This window comes from Panthera leo, chromosome B4, assembly GCF_018350215.1.
Source record: "Panthera leo isolate Ple1 chromosome B4, P.leo_Ple1_pat1.1, whole genome shotgun sequence".
In the NCBI taxonomy this organism is placed as follows: Eukaryota; Metazoa; Chordata; class Mammalia; order Carnivora; family Felidae; genus Panthera; species Panthera leo.
In genome coordinates, this window is record NC_056685.1 from 3,990,660 (window position 1) to 4,012,486 (window position 21,827).

The window sequence follows — 21,827 nt, forward strand, 5'->3', positions numbered from 1 at the left end:
TCCTGTGAGTGTATTTATGTCACATTTGAATTACTTTTAGTTTTGATGTTTTCGTCTCTTACAAATTAGCTTTCCTGAACATTTGTTGTTGTGCTGTTCATTAAGACATAATGTGAATTTTTTGAGGATAATTTACAATGAGGCATTACTTCCAGATTGTTCTAATGGTAATTTGCACTCATGAGTCTCTGATAATTCTTTATGTCAGAAAACCCTTTTGTATCATACTTAACACACTTTATCTTTTTTTTAATGTTTATTTTTGAGAGAGGGAGAGAGAGAGAGAGAGAGAGAGAGAGAGACTGGAGGAGGAGCAAAGAGAGAGAGGGACAGAGGATTCAAAGCAAGCTCCATGATGTTAGTGCAGAGCCCGATGAAGGGCTTGAACTCACGAGCTGTGAGATCATGACCTGAGCAGAAGTTGGATGTTTAACTGATTGAGCCACCCAAGTGCCCCATACTTACACATTTTTAAAACATATTTATTTATTTTCAGAATGAAACACTTGGAGAAGAAGAAAGGCAACCTGAATGGCAGATGCTTTGAGTTATTTTAATGACCCATCTGGAATGAAAGGTCCTGGAAAGACATCCTCTATGGGTCGGCGTCATGCTTGTGTCTTTGCCACTGTCTTCACTCATCCACATGGTAGAGATCAAAGCTTCCAGAAGCTTCAAACATGGTAAGGATCCAGCATATGGTCAAGAAATCGGATAAGCCTCTTAGCCCCAATTGTGATTCCTTGGCAATGAACCTGTCGGTGGCCTGGTCTAATTAGGTGGGCCCCGTTTGAGGTGATTGTTGCCTAAACACAAGACCGTCACAGGTGCTGGGAGTCACCCATGTGACCATGTGGATTTGTGCAAGGGTCGTTTCCCAGTAAGAGGCCGCGGTGTGGGGAGTAGACAGATAATCCAATACTCTCACTGTAATTATAATGGAAAACAACATTAACGATTATGAAAACATGTCTGGTTAATTAAAACACCTTTTTAATAGCATATTCAAAATATTCAAAAAATATGTTATTTGTATTAAAAGTAGTTTCTTATGGGGACATAAGATCTCCAAGTTTACATTTCTTCAGAGCTAACGTTAGTTTGAATTTCAAGTATACTTGTGGTACGACCTCAAAAATCTGCAAGAAATTAAACAAATATTGGATTTGGTGACCCAGAAGTTCATACCATAAAACTTAGTTCTCTCTTTCTATTCCTCTCCCATCTCAACAGAAAGTAACATCTCGATCGAACTTTTACCATAGACGTCTATGTAGCGGAAGCCGGAAGAAAGATAGTCCTATGGGGGGGCCTTAGGAAATAAACCATGTCAGAACTGGTCTGGATTTGACAAGCAGTGCTAGATATCTGAGTCTCCTAAAATCTCAGCATGTACACTCATAGCAGTCTTGGCAGTTCGTTCTAGAGTTCAGCCGCCACCTCGTGAAGTCTGGCGTTATTTCTTAAAGAGCTTCCTTAGTACAAGAATGACTTGGTCAATTGTGAGTGATGTTTTTGAGCTGCACACCCTTGCTTTCAACAAGACCATACATCTCGAGTGTTTATAGGCACAACTCACCTCCACCACATTAGAAACTGGATTCTTTCAGGGCGCCTAGGTGGCTCAGTCGGTTAAGCATCCGACTCTTGATTTCAGCAAAGGTCATGATCTCCCGTTCCATTGAGTTTGAACCCCACATCAGACTCTGCGCCGACAGCATGAACATTGCTTGGAATTCTCTGTCTCCCTCTGTCTCTCTCCCTCCCCCACTTGCTGTCTCTCTCTTAACAATACATACATACATACATACATACGTACATACGTACATACATACATACAAAAACTCGGTTCTTTCTAGAACTCAGACATAGAGCTAATGGGCCTCATCCACTAGCACCTAGGCAGGGTGCCACGTCGGTGCTAATACAGCTGTGGTGTTGCTGTGAGTGGGGTTTGTTAACAGAAGAGTTAAAGGCATTTCCCAGGTGGATACAGTTCAGCATCAGCTCTGGCTCACCGTGTTCTCTTGGGCTCGGAAATCCTACTGAATCTGCAGCCATTTCCTAGTTTTTCGTACTCAGTGAAACGGGGACGGGAGGGTAAGTGAAGTCAAGGCAACAGAGTAAGAAAAGAGAACTTCCCCTGAAAGTAATGCTAGCTATTATTGCTAAAATCAATACTCCACATTTATTTTCATCTGTATAATTTTGATTTGCTTATTTCCAAATTGGAGCACATATTTCATTATTTTGGTATTTCAGCTAAAAAAAATTTTTGTTTCAGTATTGTATTAAGAAGCAATATTGGGTTTCTGGAAATGTCAAATTATTTTCCAGGGCTTGATAGAAAGCTGTTAAATAAGAGATTATGCAAAAAAGTGTCAGATTATAGCACTTTCAGCTATTGAAATAAATGTGTGGATCTCCAGAATTACTAAACTACAGAATCATCCTGATCCTTTTGACCTGAAGCCTTGGATTTTGAGCTATAGCCTCAAAGCAAGAGCTCCTTTTGAAAGATTCTGCGTGGAAGAAATTTCTAGAAATTTTACTAAATTCCTGGCAAAACCCTGGGCTTACAAAGCATTGACAGAACATACCCTTCATTATATAGCTTGTGTGATTTCTATTCCAAGATAAACTTATTTTTTCCTTTCTACATCCAAAGTGAAGACAAAATAATAGCTTGTTACCCTATCCATAGATAAACTTTCTGAAACTCAGAGGACTCTGGGTAAATTTTAATTTTTTTAAATTATATTCTTATAGTCCCTATGTTCCATTTCTGTGTACCCCTGATTTTGTTTATTTCACATATATTTTAAGGACTTCAACTGGGAACAGTTTTATTTTTTCTTTAATTTTTTTCATGTGTATTTATTTCTGAGAGACAGGGAAACAGAGCAAGAGCAGGGTAGGGAGGGAGAGAGGGAGACACAGAATCCGAAGCAGGCTCCAGGCTCTGGGCCGTCAGCACAGAGCCTGACACGGGGCTCGAACCCATGAACCATGAGATCATGACCTGAGCCGGAGTTGGACACCCAACCGATTGAGTCGCCCAGGTGCCCCAACTGGAAATAGTTTTAAAACATAGTTTGGCAACAGTCAAATTAAGTCATGGTGTGTTGAGTACATTAGGACCTTCAAGACATTTCCAAATAGCTGAGTAGTTTCCCGATTAATAGGAAAATTGAGTAACAAGTGTATGGAATAATACGGTTTGGAGAGTGAGCTCTGATACGCTCCACGACTCTTAGCTGTACACGGCAGCTTTGGTCTTCAGAGTCCGGACGAGGTGATTGTTTAGGTGCGGAGGGTGGCCCAGGATGTCCTCTGAGTTGTGGGACGTGAGGGCACCTTCCAGTGTAGTTATGGACTCAGGATCTCAGCTTTCAGGGTGGCAGCCTGACAAGTTCCAGCTCCAAAATGAGCCTCTTTTAGGCAAGTTGCAGGGCCTCTCCTTCAGTATCCTCATCTATAAAGGGGAGATTACAGTGGCACTGGCTTTGCAGTATTATTCCAAAGAAACAGTGCAGTGGTACTTAGAAGTCCCAGTGGTGGACGCATGTGCACATTAAATCAATGTCACCCATTGTAATTGCTGTTATATCCCTGGTCCAATAGGATGCAGTTCCCTATAAAATGATCTCCAGTCATGCCAGCAAGCCCTGAAAAATGTCAACAGAAGAATTCAAGGAGGCTCCCATCATCTCCCAAATTTTTGACTTAGTCAGGAAACAAATAAGGAAGGATAAAGAGGGGATAACTGTGGAGCTCACTTCCTATCTCAAAGGAAAAACCAAGCTCAGACAGCAAGACTCAACCACTTTATTGCTCTTCAAAAAAGACACGTCCTGGGAAGGTAGACTTTGCTAAACTGTTGAAGGTCTGTAGGCTCAAGTGTCCTAGTCCTTGCAGTGACCTGACTTCAAAAAAATCTGCCCCTTCTCCATCTGTCTTCCCATAACCTTTCTGAGTTTCTCTTTAACAAAAAGATTTTTGGTCTTGGTGGGGAGGTGATCTTTTCCTACACTCAGGACGAGATAAATAATCCCCTCGATGTGTCAGATCTCATCCAGCCCTGTCTAGGCATCTGCAAAACAGGTTTTCTCGCTCAGGCTTGCCCTGGAAGCCTGGGGGGCAGGGCAGGGGTGCGGTTTGGAGGGGAGCGTGAACTTGCCTTGGTGTTCATTCCTTGGTGGCGGGCAGCCTTGGCCTTGGCGGGCTCTGTGGGACTGTGGGATAAATTCCTATTCTGTAGGCCCCCCGCCCGTGGCTCATGGCCATCTTGAATCCCTGCATCGGAACAAAAGGAATAGGAAAATGCGTCTCATCTTCTGATCAGGATAGTTCAGTTCGCTGCCGTCCTGCCACCTGCAGAGAGAAAATGGTGGAGCCAGACCCCCATTCACTGGAACCCCAGCACATACACTGGTGTCTCCCTGTTAAAATAAGCAAATTCTTATCAGCCAGCATCTGTTTCCCGTTCCCTCCCCCGACCCCCACCAAGAGCCTGTCTACCAGATTTTTCATTGAGAGACTTCCCCACGGAGTATAATTCACTTCGTTTTTGCTCATTCATAAGATTTTTTTTACATCTCCCAGCTGCAAGTATTTTAGGCAAATTTCTGAGGACTTGGAGTTGAACGAGACGCATTTGAATAAGATGGACCCGCAGCACAAAGCGGTCAGAGGTCTTTGGAAATAGGAATTCGCACAACGTGCGATTTTTGGTGTCAGCATGTGCTTCCTCCATGAAGAAGCCTGGCAGGAACATGTGTGCCCCGTCTCTTCGAAAATGACGCGGATTGCTTTTTAATATGCAAATGTCCGGAAAAGACTATTCTTTCTCTCTCTCTTTTTTTTCCCCCTCCAGAAGTTGCCAGTGCGAAGCACATAATCCAGACAAAGTAAACTCATCACTTTCATACAACACAAAATCCAATCGCTAGTCCCGGGCGTTCCCATGGCAACTGCCTTCCTAAGCAAACTTCTCTACAAAATATACAGCTGTTACTTTATCTCGTTGCTAAGTTCCCCTGACAGAGCCACACTATAATAGCCACTCACATATATGTGCTTAAAGGGGAGGAAGCTCCCACGGGCCTCACACAGCTTATCTTCTAAATGATAACTGAGGAATTCACCCCTCCACCTTCAGCAACAGATGGGGTTTTCTCTTCTCTGCTTTTGAAACTGCGCCGTGTTAGGAAAAGTCCCTGCAAGTCTTCAGTACACATAACTGTTAGTTATGTGAGTAGAACTTCTAGCTTTTTTTTTTTTCATTATCTGACAGTGAACAGTATGTTAAATTGCACAGATTTCTGTTCTGAAATTTCATATTCCCATAGTAAATACGTCTTATGTCATTGTTGATTTTAATTTCTTTTGGCATAACTGTGACTACAGTAGTCTTTGGGTGCCAGTTATCCCTGTGCTGAAAACAGGTAGGTGCTGCCTGTCTCTCGAGAGAAACCAGTAGGAAAATTGAACTCATTTTATCAGACTCAAGCCCTGGGAAACACTGCTTTCCCTACTGTATGTCCAACCTGAAACGTATTTTATCACCAGTGAAAGCTGTAAAGAAACCGGAAGAAAAATAGGACCAAGCCATAAAGGAGAGTCAGATTCCCATGAAATATTCACAGTGAGGATCCATTGTCTCCAAAGTGAAGGGACCAGAGCAGGGAGGGAGGCAGGTTGTATATCCCAGAGGAGGAGGCAGTCAGTGCAACCTGTCCCCCAAAACGATGGAGTTTGGTTTCGTCTCACTGTTAGCCTGCTGCATTCCCCCATGGCTTTCCCTTAAAAGAGTGGATTTTTTTTTCAGTTTAATTTCAGCGAATTTGACAAGAAAACTGGTTGCCCGTGACCCTTAAGATGATAGTTTTCAGAAAGATTCATTGCTGGCAATGTTAAAGTGTTTTTTTTTTTTTATTTTTTATGAGAGTCAAAAATGGCTTATTCCTGCAGTATTTTTCATAGAAGTGAAGTGCAAGGAGAGTCCTGGCCGCCATTCATTGCCCGCATCAGGAGTGGGCGTGCGTCAGCCGGCACACGGGCACCGTGGAGATGGGCGGGGATAGCGGTGTTGGGCTCTAGCAGGGGCCATGCGACGCCTTCATTTATAAATTGAAAGGAACCCATTGACTTGATTTTCCTGAAAAAAAAAAAAAAAGTCCACAAGCATTAGCTTTGTCATAGTCTCACGTGGATTACGCCGACATTAGGGTTTATATGGAGGACACATCCGCCTTCAAATTCGCATTCACTTTAGTGTTTTTTCAGATCCTTATTATTAAGCCATATAATCTTTCATGCGCTTCAGTGACATCGATGATTTGACAAGAAGAACCCCTCGTCTTGATGAGGATCAGAATCCTATTGGGGCGCCTGGGTGGCTCAGTCTCGGTCGGTTGAGCAACCCGACTTCAGCTCAGGTCATGATCTCACGGTTTGTGGGTTCGAGCCCCACATCGGGCTCTGTGCTGACAGCTGGGAGCCTGGAGCCTGCTTTGGATTCTGTGTCTCCCCCTCTCTCTGCCCCTCCCCTGCTGTCCTCTGTGTCTGTCTCTCAATAATAAATAAACGTTAAAAAAAAAAAAAAAGAATACTATCAGGAAGCAGAAGATGCCCAGGAAGGGGCAGAAGGAAAAAAGTTTCCCTGAGACGGCAGTGATTATGGGTGTACATATTTATACATATTCTTTGTTATCCTGGGATGCTTCTAATTCCACTGTATGTGGGGTTTTTTTCCTTGGAACCCATTAATTGTTTGCTCTGGATGTGTGGGAAGATCTTTATTAATGAAATTTATTCTACTTACGAATCGAAAAACACGTGTGTCCTGTGGGACACTTCACCCCTCCCCCAACTCCGGTGCATTGGCACCTTGACCATCACCAACCTCATCGGCGCCCATGGAACCGTGAGCCCCGTGAGTGGCGCTCCAGACCGAGCCCCGCCTCGCCCAGAGCCTGCCTGCCTCTCTCTCCGTTTCTCTTTTCTTTTCTTTTTTCTTTTTTTATGTGCAAAGTTTTCCATTTTTAGTGTTCAGCTAAATAAAATAAATCTTTGGTAAACAAACCCAGCACAAGGCCAACGACAATAAAGGAATAAAAAGGACAACAAACAGAGAGTCTAAGGTTACACCCTGTTGGGCATCATGGTCAGACATGCCCCTTCCTGAAGGGAAGTGGGGTTTTTGCCCTCGGGCGTCGGTATCAGTCCCTGTCCGTCAGCACCAGAGCTGAATAAAAACCAAGAAACCAGCCCTGAAAAATGTTGAAGCATCTCTGCATATCCTTTTGGCTCATGGACTCCGAGTGCACGGGGACTCCTTTGAAGGCAGCCTTTTCTCTTCTTCCCAGGACGTGGTTTCCTGTCACCGACAGGGTCCTGCTTGTGACACTTGGAGGTTGACCTGTGGCTGCTGGTGGCTGTGATATCACTGCGCAGGGGTCGAGAACAAGCCTGGCTTAGAAAACGGCGCAGGAGAGAGGGAGGCCAGTTGCTGAGAGGGCGGAAAGCTGTAGTGGCTTGGATTGAAGGTGTGTGGGCAGAAAAAGTGTGGGTGTAAATGTGCACGCTAGTCACAACGGAGGGAAAGCCTCAGCCTCATCCCGTGAAGTTTCCTCAGGCTTAACACGCGAAGCCAGTGTCGGCTTTGCTGCTGGGGAGAAGCTGGCCGGGGGCTCAGCTCTCAGACCTGCCCGTAAGGGCTACGCAGGCCATCCCTGCCTGCCTGCCTGCCTGCCTTGAGGCCACCACAACCCCTTAATAACAATATTAAGTATAAACATAGTATACCCTTCATAATACAAATATGTGTATACACATTTACGTACATTTGTGTACTGATTTGTACATACATTTATTTATATATACCTTCTACATATGTAGCTAGAAACTCAGCTGGGTTTGGTTGGGGGGTGGGGGTGGGTTTTTTTTTTTTCTTTTATTCACCACAGGAAGCAGCCTAATTAGTGAGATCTCCCCAGAAACCAGAAGGACTGTATCCCCAGGTTCCATTGTCCCCCTATCCCTCCAGGATCTCACTTTGCTTCACCTTGAGAAAGGGTATGATTGTTTCTTGATATTCCAGCGCTCAGGTCCTTCCCCCCACCCCATCCTGTGTAGCCTTACTTAGAAATTCAGTAGCGATGTTGTTGTTGTTTGTTGTTACTGATTTTTAGAAGTGCATGCTGTAGCTATTAATAACAGTTACTGGTAGAGGGGTGTGTGGGGAGATATATGCGTGCATGTTATTCCTCGTGGCCTGTATCAGTTAGAAAGCTCTTGGTCATGCTACAGTGTAACAGAGAGCCCCAAACAAGAGTAGGCTAAACAGTGAAGGTTATTTCTTCCCTTCCTCACCCAAGTTCTCCCTCAAGTCCAGATGACACGAATTTGTTCATGACAAAATTTAAGCCTCGTCTTTGACCCACTTTCTTCCCTCTACCCTTAATATGAAAATCAGTAGCCAAATCTGCTTGACTCTAAACCCTTTACTATCTCTCAACTCTATTAACTGCTTTCTGTCACTGTCACTATTTTGGGTCAGCACCATATGCCAACCAGGTTACTGTCCCCTGCCCCCCCGCCCCCGCCCCCATTAACAGCACCTGCCTCTAATCTTTCCACAGTACACTCCCAGGGAATTTACTTATACGCCACTGGCCCGTGTCTTCAGGATGGTGTCTGCGGTACTTACCCACAAGCTGTACCAGTTCTGAACAAGCTTGCTGCCCCAGTGTTCTTTTGATCCGTCCCAACTGATTGTTGTTCTGTTTGTTCATAGCGTTTCGCGTTCGGTCTCAACCTCAGGCCCCCATAAAGACTGTTTCTTCTCTGGAGTGTTATTTGCTGCTCATTAATATCATTAGACTCCCAATCTTTTCACTATCTTAGATATCACTTCCTCCAGAAATCCTGCCCTACCTCCCTGAACTCTAGCGTTTATTACAGCATTTATAAGAATGGACAATAAGAGTCTGCACCTGTAATTCCTGAAGGCCAGGATAGAGCCGGAGCTCTGCCTTGATTGCCACCGGATTGCTCTGCCCAGCACCGTGCCTTAGCCTTAGTAGATAGTCAGTGAATGTTCATTGATATTAAAATAATGGGACATCCTAACCCTAACTCAGATAAAATGCGGTGTAGAAGAAATTATTTTTTTGCCTTTATGAAACACCGTATCTTGCTGAGCAGAACCACAATAACATCTACCAAGTTCTGCAGGGAAAATGTAAAAGAAATATTCTGGAATTATGTCTGTTCATCTCTATTATTTCTCGAATGCAACCACTTTTTAACTGTGGAAATTAGGAATTTACATACTTATGAGAGGTATGATATTTCAGAGCATCTCATAAATCTGTTTCTACCACAATGTTATTATTATCAATGGAGTCTAGAATTTATTATCCATTGAATCTATAATTTGACCATTTATTTTCCGAATGACCACATCATACAATTTTCAAAACTGTAAACTGGCTCAGGGTTTTCTCAGGGATTTGTGTGCCCTTCATTATTGTCGATAACAATGTAATCTTATTCATTCATTGATTCATATGTCCATCCAATATAAAGTAGGAACTATGGGAAATAAGAATGAGAATAATGCTCGGTCTTTGCCTAAAATTATAATTTAGTTGAAGAAGCAGCCATGTCTCAGCAAAATGCAGAGAGGAAAATATTCTCACAAAGTGATTAACGTGGTACTGGAGAATGCCAGAGGAGAGATTGTAAAAACATCCATGGAAGCTGACTTCTAAACTGGAGTGTGATGATTAAATCAGATTTCAATACGCAGAAAGAGAAGATGGTGTTTCAAGGGTGAGGGAATGGGGTGAGAAAAAGCAAGGTGGTCCCAAATACGCGGGCAGAGGAATGGAGTCCAGTGTGGCCGAATCATAAGGTGTATGATGTTATGGTAGAAAACCAGGGGAAGCTAAAAAGCCAGTTCTAAATTAGGGAATGACAGAAACGCCAAATGAATAATTTGTCTTTATCATATAGTCAACGGGAATCCATTGAAGATTTTTGAAGCATGAAATGTCCTGAAATTGACAAACATAAATGCAATACGGAGATGAATGACAGAACCTGAACTGGAGGCCAAGAGTGTGGAACTCACGGACACCAAGAATGATGAAGGACTAGAGTGTGGGACTAGCACTGGGACCACCCAGGGGAGTTCAGATTAGAATATGGCAACTGTAAGCCCGTTGGGTCTGAAACCCACAAAGATTTGTTACTCGTGGAGCTGGAATAGAGAATGAAGGAGTCGGAAATATAAAAATACCCTGAATTTTGGTATTTCTGAATTGTCCTCCCTAGATATAGTATACACTCGTTGTGAAAGCATAGACACAGAAATGAAATGAAGCATTGGACTGTGTTCCACCAATCATCTTCTCACAGACTACAGCTGGTATGCATGCCAGCCCTTCAGAAACAGTCGCATAGTGTTTTCTTGAACTGAAGTTTATGCCGAATAGTTTTTTATGTGCGTATGTGCTATTTTCCCCAAATAAACGATTTCTTTCCAAAGAAGATAAGTGTTCTAACTGGGAATGATCGCTTGGAATCTCAATTCCACAAGTTAAGTTTTTGGTTTTTTTTTTAACGTTTATTTATTTTTGAGAGCAAGAGACAGAGCGTGAGCAGGGGAGGGGCAGAGAGAGAGGGAGACACAGAATCCAAAGCAGGCTCCAGGCTCTGAGCTGTCAGCACTGAGCCCGACACAGGTCTCGAACTCACAAGCTGTGAGATCATGACCTGAGCCGAAGTCAGACGCTCAGCCGACTGAGCCACCCAGGTGCCCCCACAAATTAAGTTTTAAGGAGTGTATTAGTGAGTTCAGAATTGGAAATACTGAGCTTTGTCATATAGGCAAGAGAAACATATGGAGATTTTTATGAGAGAGTCAGATATTTGAATCTAGATTCACAGAATGAATATGGTTAAGAATATAGGTCACCAGTTTCTATAAATTTATTTATTACCTAATGTAATGCCTCATAAATAGGTCATCATTAAATGCTTTGACTACTAATAACATCAATAAAAACTTGAGGTAGTAGAGATCTTCCAAAATCTTGTGGTTCTCAAAGTCAGTTTTAAGCATTGATGTTTTATTGATTCCAGAAAAACGTCATGTAAAATCTCTGTTCGATGCCACGGGACTCAAGATGTAGACATTTACAACTTTAGAATAGTACCCTAGAGAGAAATTTGCCAAGAACTAATAATCGAGATGTTATACAGTCAGCCCACTGTGATCTTTATTAGACTGCAGGATCATGAGCTATATTTCCTACTTCAGGACCTACAATAAAGATTTTTTTTTTTCAAAATTGTAATAGGAAATAATTTTGTTCACTCCATAGCATGTTGTGAGAAAATTTGTTTTAAAAATATTTCACATCCTGTGTATTTTGAAGCCCATCTAAACTGCCATTTAAGGCATTGGAAACGTACGGTGTAAGAAAAAATAATAAATTCACGCGAGCTATAGTGTTTCTTTTCTCCTGAGAGAAATTCAATACACGTAGAAGGAGTAATAGAGAACCATACATGTTACCTGTACTGTTAATTAAATTGGTTGAAGAGCAAATCACTGGGACTTTTTAGTGTTATAGATATATTCATATGTGTTGTCAATAATTTTTAAACATGGAGCGCCTGGGTAGCTCAGTCGGTTAAGCATCTGATTCTTGGTCTTGGCTCAGGTCTTGATGTCAGGGGTGTGAGTTCATGCCCCGCGTTGGATTCTGCACTGGACGTGAAGCCTACTCAAAAAAAACAAAACAAAACAAACTTATAAATATTTTTGAAACATGTTGAGTGCAAGAAATCATTTAGGTGCAGTTGGTAATGGATCCAGAAAAAAAAAAAAAGATTCTCGAGTTAGTGTAGAAAATAAGAAAGTGGATGGACGTTCGGAATAAATTGAGAAACTTAGAGACAATCTGGTTTCTAAAAGTAAATTAACTTAGTGATAATTGTAACCTTATGGGATATATATATATAGAGAGAGAGAGAGAGAAAGAGAGGCTTGCACACGGAAAAACCAAATCCTTGGCAACCCACCTCACGAGTGCACACCCAAGGACATGAAAGCATCTATCTGCCTCCATGTTTCCCAGTCCACAACCTTCACTGTTTAGAAGTAGGAAAACAAATGGCCTGGATCCCTCAGAAATTACTCCCACCTGAAGCCTAGTTGGCCTCTCCTTCCTGCTGTGTATCAGGTTAAGTTCAGCCTGACTTTCTTGAGAGGTGGGGACAGCCTTGAACATGTGTTAAAACTGACTGAGACATGCTGTTTAAGCATAGTTTCATCTCTGTTCAACTTGCCAGCACCTCTAGGAGTTCCATTCAGTTTCTACTGTCCTTTTTTTTTTCTTTTCCTCCTCTGAACTTAATTCCCGAGGCTTATATTTAAAGTAGATTGCCAATATGTTCAGGTTTGGCGATGAGAATGCGTAGAGAGTATTATAGTTATAAAATAAAATAAGAACATAAGCAGTGGATCCTCATTAGCAAGTGGAAGATTGGCAAGAGGTCCAGAGCAGCCCTTGTCGTGATAATTAATTAAACAAATACATGTACTTGACGAAAGAAATGCTTACAGTATGTCAAAATGAATGGCAAAAGGAAGTGAATCAGCAGGCAGAAACGCAGGTGCCTGCCCACCATCCTGCAGCCTTAGCAGACAGCCCTCCCGCCTGCTTCCTCCAGAGCCTGCCCCCTGCTCAGCTCAGAACCTCCCTGCTCCTCCTAGCCTCCTACCTTGGAACCAGTCTATCAGCCTTCCAGCCAGAAAACTGACAAGTCTTTCTCCACCACTCTTTGAAAACGCAACTCTTCCCGGTTGAAGACACCTCACTGGATCCTCTCTCTCTTCAGGAGAGAACCCATTCTGTGGCTCAGGGGGATTTTCATAATCTGATTCCTGGAATTCTTGCCACTTCAGACAGAGCCCACATTCCCCAGCCTCCCTGAACTAATTACATTTCGTGGAATCTACCATAGTCTGACATTCCTGTTTTCTCCCACGGGTGTTTACTCTCCTTCTCCATCACCGCTGTCTCCAAATCAAGACTCAGTTCGTGAGTCCCGCCGTTCAGGAAGCCTTCTCAGGCTTGAGACCCACTGCCCATGCCCATGCCCTGCCTGTGCCACTCGTGTGCTGGGCACATTCAAAGGGTGTGTTTGCGCCATTAGTTCATTCAAATACTTTTTAACAGACTTGATGTACATGTGTATCAGATTTATCCGGAATCAGCATTGCTCTCCACGGTTGGTGATCACAAGGGTAAAATTAGGCGGGCTTCATATGTAGACTGCAAAATGTAGTTGTGTTGTCTGATGACTGCTGTTTGAACTTGATTCATGATCTACCGTTTAAGCCTCTGGATCCACCTCAAAATTGTGTTACAGATTTTGAAATACTTTGTTGTCATGTTTTTACTGTTATGAATGATTATAACTTAGTACATGGAAATTACCTCTCTTTGAAGAACTGTATCTGAACAAAATATGTGAGTTATTTGTTTCAGGATAAGAAGTCTGAGGGGAGTGTGTTTAAACAATATAAAAATAAATAATTTGGGGGATTTATTTGGGGAAAAAAGGAACGATTACATGAAAAATGGACAAGAAGTAGATCAAAGCAGTTTTCAAGAATACATAAACAAAAGAAAACAAAGAAAATTGGTAAAATAACAGGGTTATATAAGAAATAGGGAAAAGACTAATATAACTAGAAAAGAACAGACATGAGATAGTTGATATAAGGAGAAAATCTGAACTGGATTGTCATCCAAGCAAATTGGATGACAAAACTTAGAAAAGAAAATATTGTTAACATAACAGTGACAAAATCCTGTTCTCTCTTACAGAATAATATACAAAATATTTGGCAGATATTTTCTTATAGTAATAGAAAGTGAGAAATAAAACAAATTTTTGTCTAGCTTATTTTTACAGAAAGTTTGAATGTTACATGACAAGTATCCTCCTTCTTCTTTCTTCTTTTTTTGAAGTTTATTTATTTTTGAGAGAGAGCACGTGTGTGTGTGTGAGCTGGGGAGGGGCAGAGAGAGAGGGAGACACAGAATCCTAAGCAGGCTCCATGCTGTCAGCACAGAACCCGATGTGGGGCATGAACTTACGAACTTCGAGATTGTGACCTGAGCTGAAAGCAGGAGTCCGACGCTCAGCCACCCAGGCGCCCAGCCAAATTTTCTTCTACTAATTGTTTTCTAGACTATCTAGCCTTCATGGTGAGGGGTAAATCGCAGTTTGTTCAAACTGTTGTTGGTTTTAAATGTCTTATAATTTATATTTTCTCCAAAATATCTAAATGTCTTTTAATGTTCCTATGACATGAGTTTTATGTGACCCAATTTAACACCTATGACCATATATATTTTTGACAGTTTTATTCATTGATAGATCTCTAGACACAAGAAGAAAATAGGGCACAAATTGGGTGTTTAATTAATACATTTTTATTACGCGAATTTTATTTCATTGCCATACTCATTTAATCTTTCACATTAACTGCAGTAAAGGCAACTACTCCCAGAAAGAAAAAGAAAAAAAAAAAAGTAATGAAACCACACTTCTTTGTACTTCTTTAACAGAAATGAGATGGTTAGATTGTTTTATGTCTGTAGTGATAAAGCAAAAATGCTACCATAAGCATGCTCAGATTTTCCTATTATTAGTCACTCTAATGACATGGGATTCCACCTTTAAGTAACTGATTAGTACGGATTGCTTCAGAAAGACAGTCTGGTCTTCATTAGGGCGTCTGCCACTGTGTCGGGGTTTTGCAATCGCTGCCTCCTACAGCGTGTCGTCAAGCTATGCGGCTGCTCGTTCGTAAGGCACACGTTCCGTGTTTCCGTGAGAGTAGAGCTGGTTTGGTTAGTTAGCCTGCATTTATTTATTTATGTGTATTTATTACGTCTTGCTCGGTAAAGCTTAGATATATTGAGTTTTTTGCTTTGGATGCATATGACACGTAGACACTCAAACTAGCTCAGATAAAAAGTGGGTTTAATGCAACAATGCATAGAGCACAACTCTCAGGAGAGACAAATGCGACTCCTGAGCCACATTTCCAATTTCCAATTCTCAAAAACAAAACAAAACAAAACCCACAGATGTGTAACGGGTCCTGTGATCTGGTTCCTCTTTATGCCTGTGGTCCTCGTGCTCTGGCTGGTCTGCTTACTGGCTGCTGTTGAGCTGAGTGCCCACTCCTACTCCCCTAACTGTACCTGGGGTGAATTTGTTCCTGGTACGTCGACTAGGGCTGTGAAACAGGCATTGCACGAGCGGGTCTGCCCTAGAGAGGAAAGTGCGGACGTTTCACTGGCAGCGCATGTTGGATGCTAGGGGTGGTGCGGCTAATACTCACTGAGCACAGGTTGACGAGAGGCAGACTCATTTACTCACCCATCGATTCCACAAATGCTGGTTGAGTTCCGCTCTCAACAGGCATTGGATTAGGCATTAAAGACACATAACTGATTAAAAGCAGGCTAGTAGCCCAATTCCAGAACTCTTCAGTGCCGGGTAGTAGGGACAGATACTTATCAGCTGAACTATGAACAAGACCATTGCAGATGAGGATGAGTTATATGAGGAAATAAAAAGAGAAATAAAGAGAATAAAGCAGGGGCCAGCAAATTTTTTTCTTTTAAGGACAAGATGGAAAATACGTGAGGCATTGCAAGACATACTGTCACAAATGCTCCACTTTGCCATTTTCGGATGCTACCAAACAAATGGGTACAGCTGCATTCCGATAAAAGTTTATTTAAAAAAAAAAAACCCTGGGGCACCTGGGTGGCTCAGTCGGTTAAGCATCCTACTTCGGCTCAGGTCATGATCTCGTGGTTCGTGAGTTTGAGCCCCGCATCGGGCTCTGCACTGACGGCTCAAAGCCTAGAGCCTGCTTCAGATTCTGTGTCTCCCTCTCCCTCTGACCCTCCCCCATTCATGCTCTGTCTCTCTCTGTCTCAAAAATAAATAAACGTTAAAAAAAAATTTAAAAAGACTCCCCCACTTGTGCTCTCTCAAAAATAAATAAAAACATTAAAAAACAACAGTAACAACAGGCGGTGAGCTTGATTTCATCTGAGGGCCATAATGTGCTGAGCCATCACAGAGAGTAACAGTGACAGTGGCCTGGGAAGCACACTGCTGTATAATATAATGAGAAGAGGCCTCTCTGAAGGAATAATGTTTGAACTAGGGAGCAAAGGACAAGAAGGAGCCGTGACAGCTGGCACAGCAGGCATTGTTCTCGGGAAGGAGCAAGTGCAAAGGCCCTGTGGGGACGGAATAGGAGACTGAGATGGCTGAAGTTTAATGAGAAACAGAGTAGATGTTGTAATTAAGTTTTGAGAGGCAGACAGATGTCAGCTTATGTAGCTCATCTAATTGAAGACAAACCTGACTAACTGGAAGAATCAGAACCAGGTTAGCCAGAACCGATGGGCAGCCTTAGTGGGGCACTGCTAGGAATCAGTCACCTGTCACTCCCTGCATTCCTCCATGGGATTCAGATTCCTTGGAAAAGAATCAGATGGCTGTGGACTATACATGTTGATTGAGCGTGTAAGGTGGCACAAAACGGAGGAAAGGACACTCCCCAGAGCAAGATGGAGATTCCGTGACCAAAAGGAGGAAGGATGTATGGTAGAGTCACAAGAACCTTTATTTGCAAATGGCAGCTCCTAGGTCACATCGTGCCTTTTCATGAATCCAGCAATCTGGAAAGTTTGAAGAGTTGCTCAGAGATCTCCAGAGGTACTCTGAGACCAGGATTTAGATTCCAAGAGGAAATGAAGGGAGAAAAATATTTACTGATGGGTTTGCAAAAACTATCACCTCTAGGTTAAGCAAACTTTTTGTTTTAATAAAGGAGCAAGGATCTTAAAAATGTAGATGTCACTAATGATTTCTATAATGCCTGCTTGAATAATTTATTTAATATTTCTTTTGGGGCTTTTACGCCAGCTTGTATAGATGACAATTTTGTTTTAAAAATAGGACCTCCCTGGGCCAATGTTTGTAAATGGATGGCATTTTTATTATACACGTTTTCATCAGATAACCCAAATTGATAGTGAATAAAGATAGACGTTTTATTAGAGTCAACTCAGTGTCCCAAAACCCCTTCCTTTCCATCCCTTCTGACTAAGAGCATGAAGTGGGTAAATGCCTTCTCCACAGAAGAATAAAGCTCATTTTTCATGGTCAGTCTCAAAAAGAGACATCTGAAATAGTTGAATAGATTTTAGACTGTTAGAACGAGAAGGTATGCCAGACAATCTAGCCTGGGTCATGGATTGTGATTATTTTACCCAGAAAACTTATTAGCCACATTGCAGATTTTAATAATAAAGCATCTGTGCTAAAGGGAAATTATTCAGTGTATTTTACCAAATGTAAACTCTATCATGCATCTATATAAGTTACTGAACATCTACAGGAATGGAGGTTTTAATAAATTATATTCAAGGATACCATAGAAGTATCATTGTAGTAAATAAATAAAAATGTTTAACGCAAATGAAAACAAATTTAAAAATTTTGTGCTTTTTTGCAAACAACATATTTTTTTAATAACAAAGTGATACTGATCAAAGAGCTCTATTTTTGAATTATCCTTGTTTGTATTGAATACATTTAATGCTTTCATCATTTATGTGTTCTTTTATATGTATATGCATTTTTTAGGACATTAGAATCAAATTACCTTGTTATTTTGCAATATTTTACTACTTTCACGTATTATATTGGATTTCTAAGCATATCACATATAATGTTTATTCCAGTGCTAATGCATATTCATCTACATTTTCATGTTAAGTAAATGCATTTTATGTATTCATTTATCTTACGCAGCTTCTAGATTCATTAACCTCATAGCGTTGGATCTTTACCTAAGAATCATTCAACCATTGCCATAAAATGCCTTTTCACAAGCCAGCCCCACATTCGCTGTGCACAAGAGTCCCGTGCTGTCACACACCTCTGCGTCAGCTGAGGCTGAGGAGACATGCCAGGCTTGGCCGGGTGGGTGTGCTGATCTTGGCTGGGCTCTGCCATGCCTCTGTCACTTAGGTATGAGTCAGCTGGTCACGCAGGGCTCCTCTGGGGCATTCCCACCCCATTCCAAGTAGCTCATTCTCCTGAAATCAGCAAGCTAGCCACATAGACTCTTCCCATGGCCATGGCGGTGATGCAAGAGAACAAGATAGTGTGTTTCTACCGTGGTCTTCCTACCGCCCCCTTCCCTGTTCTCCTTCTCCCTCCCCTCTCCTTTCTCTCTCTCCCTCTCACTTTCTCCCTCTCCTCAACAGACAGAATGCCAACATTTCATTCTTCTCCTCAGCTGACAAATTTAAATGAAGAGTGTAGTTTGGGGCCTCAGGATTCAACACTTCTCTAAACCCTCTCTCAAAGGTTTACTGAAATAACGCTTAAGCTTACTACTGCACTCTTTATTGAGGGTAGTTTGGGCTCCACTCCATTATTGAAAAATCATTGCTTAAATGAATCTTAGTTCATACCAGTGAATGAGACCTCGAACTCTCTGGTTGAGCCGCCCGTGTGCATCATGTAGCTGGGCTCACCCTAGCCCACCCAAGTGATAGATTTGTTGTCTCTGTTTTTATTTTATTTCTGGCGGATACTGACTATAGCCAACGTATATGATGTCAGATTGTTCTTTTTGAAATTGATTTCATACCTCAAAACCTAACTGGCATTGCACAGTCTCGTTCTCTTCCTGGACCTCTTCTCCACAACACCAAGTGTATACAGTCCTGCATTAATCAGGTATCTCTCTTTGCCACTTAAACTCCATGCATTAAGATTTTAGCAAGCATCGTCCACGGTCTGTTTTCATCGCGTTAGATGTTTTACATAATTTAATATGTACATGTGGTTATACTTTTTTAAAAAAGATTCCCCACTTTTTAAGATTTTACCAGTCTTGACTAATTTTACCTGACTAGAGAAATTAATAAGAAATTAGTATTGACAGGCTGATTTTCTTCCATCACTTAATTATCTTGACAGGTTGAAGTTAATCATTTGCTTGGCTGAAATTAATGCCATGTAGTATTGCCATCAAACTACTGAATGTGAGGACAGCTGCTTTAGCAGAAACCTTTTCAGAAGCTCATCATGATTTTCTTTCACTTCAGAAGCTATTGTGTTCGTGCCTCTGCAGTGAGGTCACTTATGATTCAGTGGCTTTGTATCCCCAGCCATCCCCACTTTTGACTAATCACAAAAGCCAAGTTGAGTAGCTAAGTGATATTTCTAAGAGCCTGTGGTATAGTGTGGAACACCGGTGCTCCAATACTAATTAATTCAATCTGGCAGAAATACAGTAAGGGACACTTTTAGCATGTAATTATTCCATTACCCCCTTTCTAACACCAGTGCTGATAGATACGTGATATTTTAAACCTGAATAAAAGTTTTCAGATTCATTGTTTAAAAAGTTATTGCTTATGTCTCAGTGCAATATCTGTGTCTCAGACATTAGATTTGCACTGTAAGTGCAAGATGTATCTCCCTGCTAAATGGAACAAATTGGAATTAGTGTTGATTGATACCTACTAATTCACTTAATCCTTGTTATAATTCTGTGTCATACGTGTATTCCTCTTTTTTGTGGATATGACTGGAATTAGTTGTCTAAACTCCCACAACTAACAGGAAGCAGCAGTAGGTTTTCAATCAAATCTGACTCAGGAGTCTGTATGCTTTCTGTTCCACACTGGCACTACAGTGGTATTTGCCCTTAAATTCTTTTATGATTAAACCAAGAAAACCTCATAGAGTATGAATTTTCAGTGCCAAGATTAATGAGCTTTAACACTCTTATCTCAGCCTGAATTTTCTAGTTTTGCCCCCTGTTCTCTTATAGAACCATCAGTCACAGTCAAGGGCCTTATCCTTTCTAGACCACATCCGCGAAACCACAGACTTCTGCATGACATTTCCTTTCTTTGCCCCCTTCTGACCCACTGGGCGGGGGGAATTTCATCCACCAGGTCTCACCTAATCAACCTCTTTTCTGGTCTTCTCCTTCAGAAATGATCCACACTATGTATCCATGCCTCTTTGCTCTTGCTGTTGACAGAACATCACTCATTTGGAAGACAGTGACCAGTCCCGAAAGGTTTCTCTTAAATCTCTCTTAGTATGCACTACAATGTCTCCATGCACACAGTAAAAACATCAGAGCATGTGATGGAAGGGACTGGAAAGTTTCTTGGATCTGCACTTCAGACCTTACCGTTCAGTCAAACAGGATCATGCTACCCTCCATTCTAATACTGTCACTATAGCATAGTGTAGTTATACTTCACTACCGTTGTAAGAAACAAATATATTTCAACATAGTATGTTATAATATGTAATACTAGACTAACACACTATGACTGCATCATGTTTTCATTTCAGCCACTCTTGTGCGCCCTGTCCACTTAGTACATACAGTACGTACTCTCTGTGCATTACAGATTCAGTCATCATGGTGCCACTGTGATGAGTGTTATTATCCCCATTTCACAGATGAACTAGAAGATTAAACGCATTAACTGGAATTGCCACTGACACAGAGCTCCTAAGTGAAGGAGCAGGGATGTCTGATTCTAAAGCTTAAATTCTACTCCACTGAGCTTTCCTGCCTTCTGGAAAAGCAAATGGGTTCAGAGACATTAAATACCAAAGAGTCAATAGCAATGATAGCAGTTTTATTCCCAGATCCTCGAAGGCCGGTGTTCATTTTATTTTATCGAGGTTGCCTTTCCTCCATGTGTGTGCTTGTCAGTCAAATCTTAGATTTGAAGATGCTTGTGGGGAATAAGCTTAGGAATTCCCTAAGCTTGCACCAATGGGTTAACAAGGCATAAAGAGATACAAAGCCATAGAATGCTCACACCCGAGTTTGGGTAAACAAGATTGGCACCCCAGAATAGAGAGGGGGTGTAGAGCCCCCAGAGTAGAGGGAGGGGCAAAGGGCCCTGAAATAGAGGCACAAAGGTGCCCAATACATAGGTATATGAAATAAATAAGATTAGATATTCAGGGTGGAAGCACCCCCAATTTAGTACCATAGCTGCTTTCACAGGAGGAAAGGACCAAGTTAGGTAAACAGGTAAATTGGACTATGGACCACTGCATTGCAGGAAAAGCAGCCCAGAGCAGAGATGGTTAACAAAAGAACAGGTGCCTTGCCAACCCTGAGGTTATTCCCCCCTGTCTCATCGCCTAGGCTAGCTAAGATAAACAGAGGTGATGCCTCATGTCCTCTGTAAACAACCCTCCTCCTGACTGCCCAGCACCCAGATTTTGTTTTGTATTAACCTAAACCCCTAACCCCAAATATCTTCGGGATCCCCTTCCCCTCACATCCACAGGTTAATGTTCACAAATTCATTGTATCTTTGTGCACGTCCATCGCCATGTTTGTAAGCCTTCTGATCCTGATAAAAACGGGGCAGGGACCCTTATTCAGGGCTCTTGTCTTTTCCTGGACATTAGCCATCTCTCACTTTAATCCTGCATCCCGCTCTCTTGCTGGACAACAGAGAACTTTAGACTTAGAGTCTATGACAGATGCTGCCTTGAATTACTGTCAAAGGAAAATGGTTCTCAAAGTAGCAGAAAATCTTCCCTTTCCAACTTAGCTATCGGTATATTCAACAGTCAAAATGGTTTCAGCTAATATTGAAAATCTCCCTGTATATTTTACTTACTTGCTTTATATA

At 41.8% G+C, this 21,827-nt stretch overlaps 1 pseudogene; it reads left to right on the forward strand.

Annotated features, from left to right (window-relative positions):
• LOC122224099 overlaps positions 1–21,827 on the forward strand; it is a 149,370-nt pseudogene that overhangs the window by 43,679 nt on the left and 83,864 nt on the right.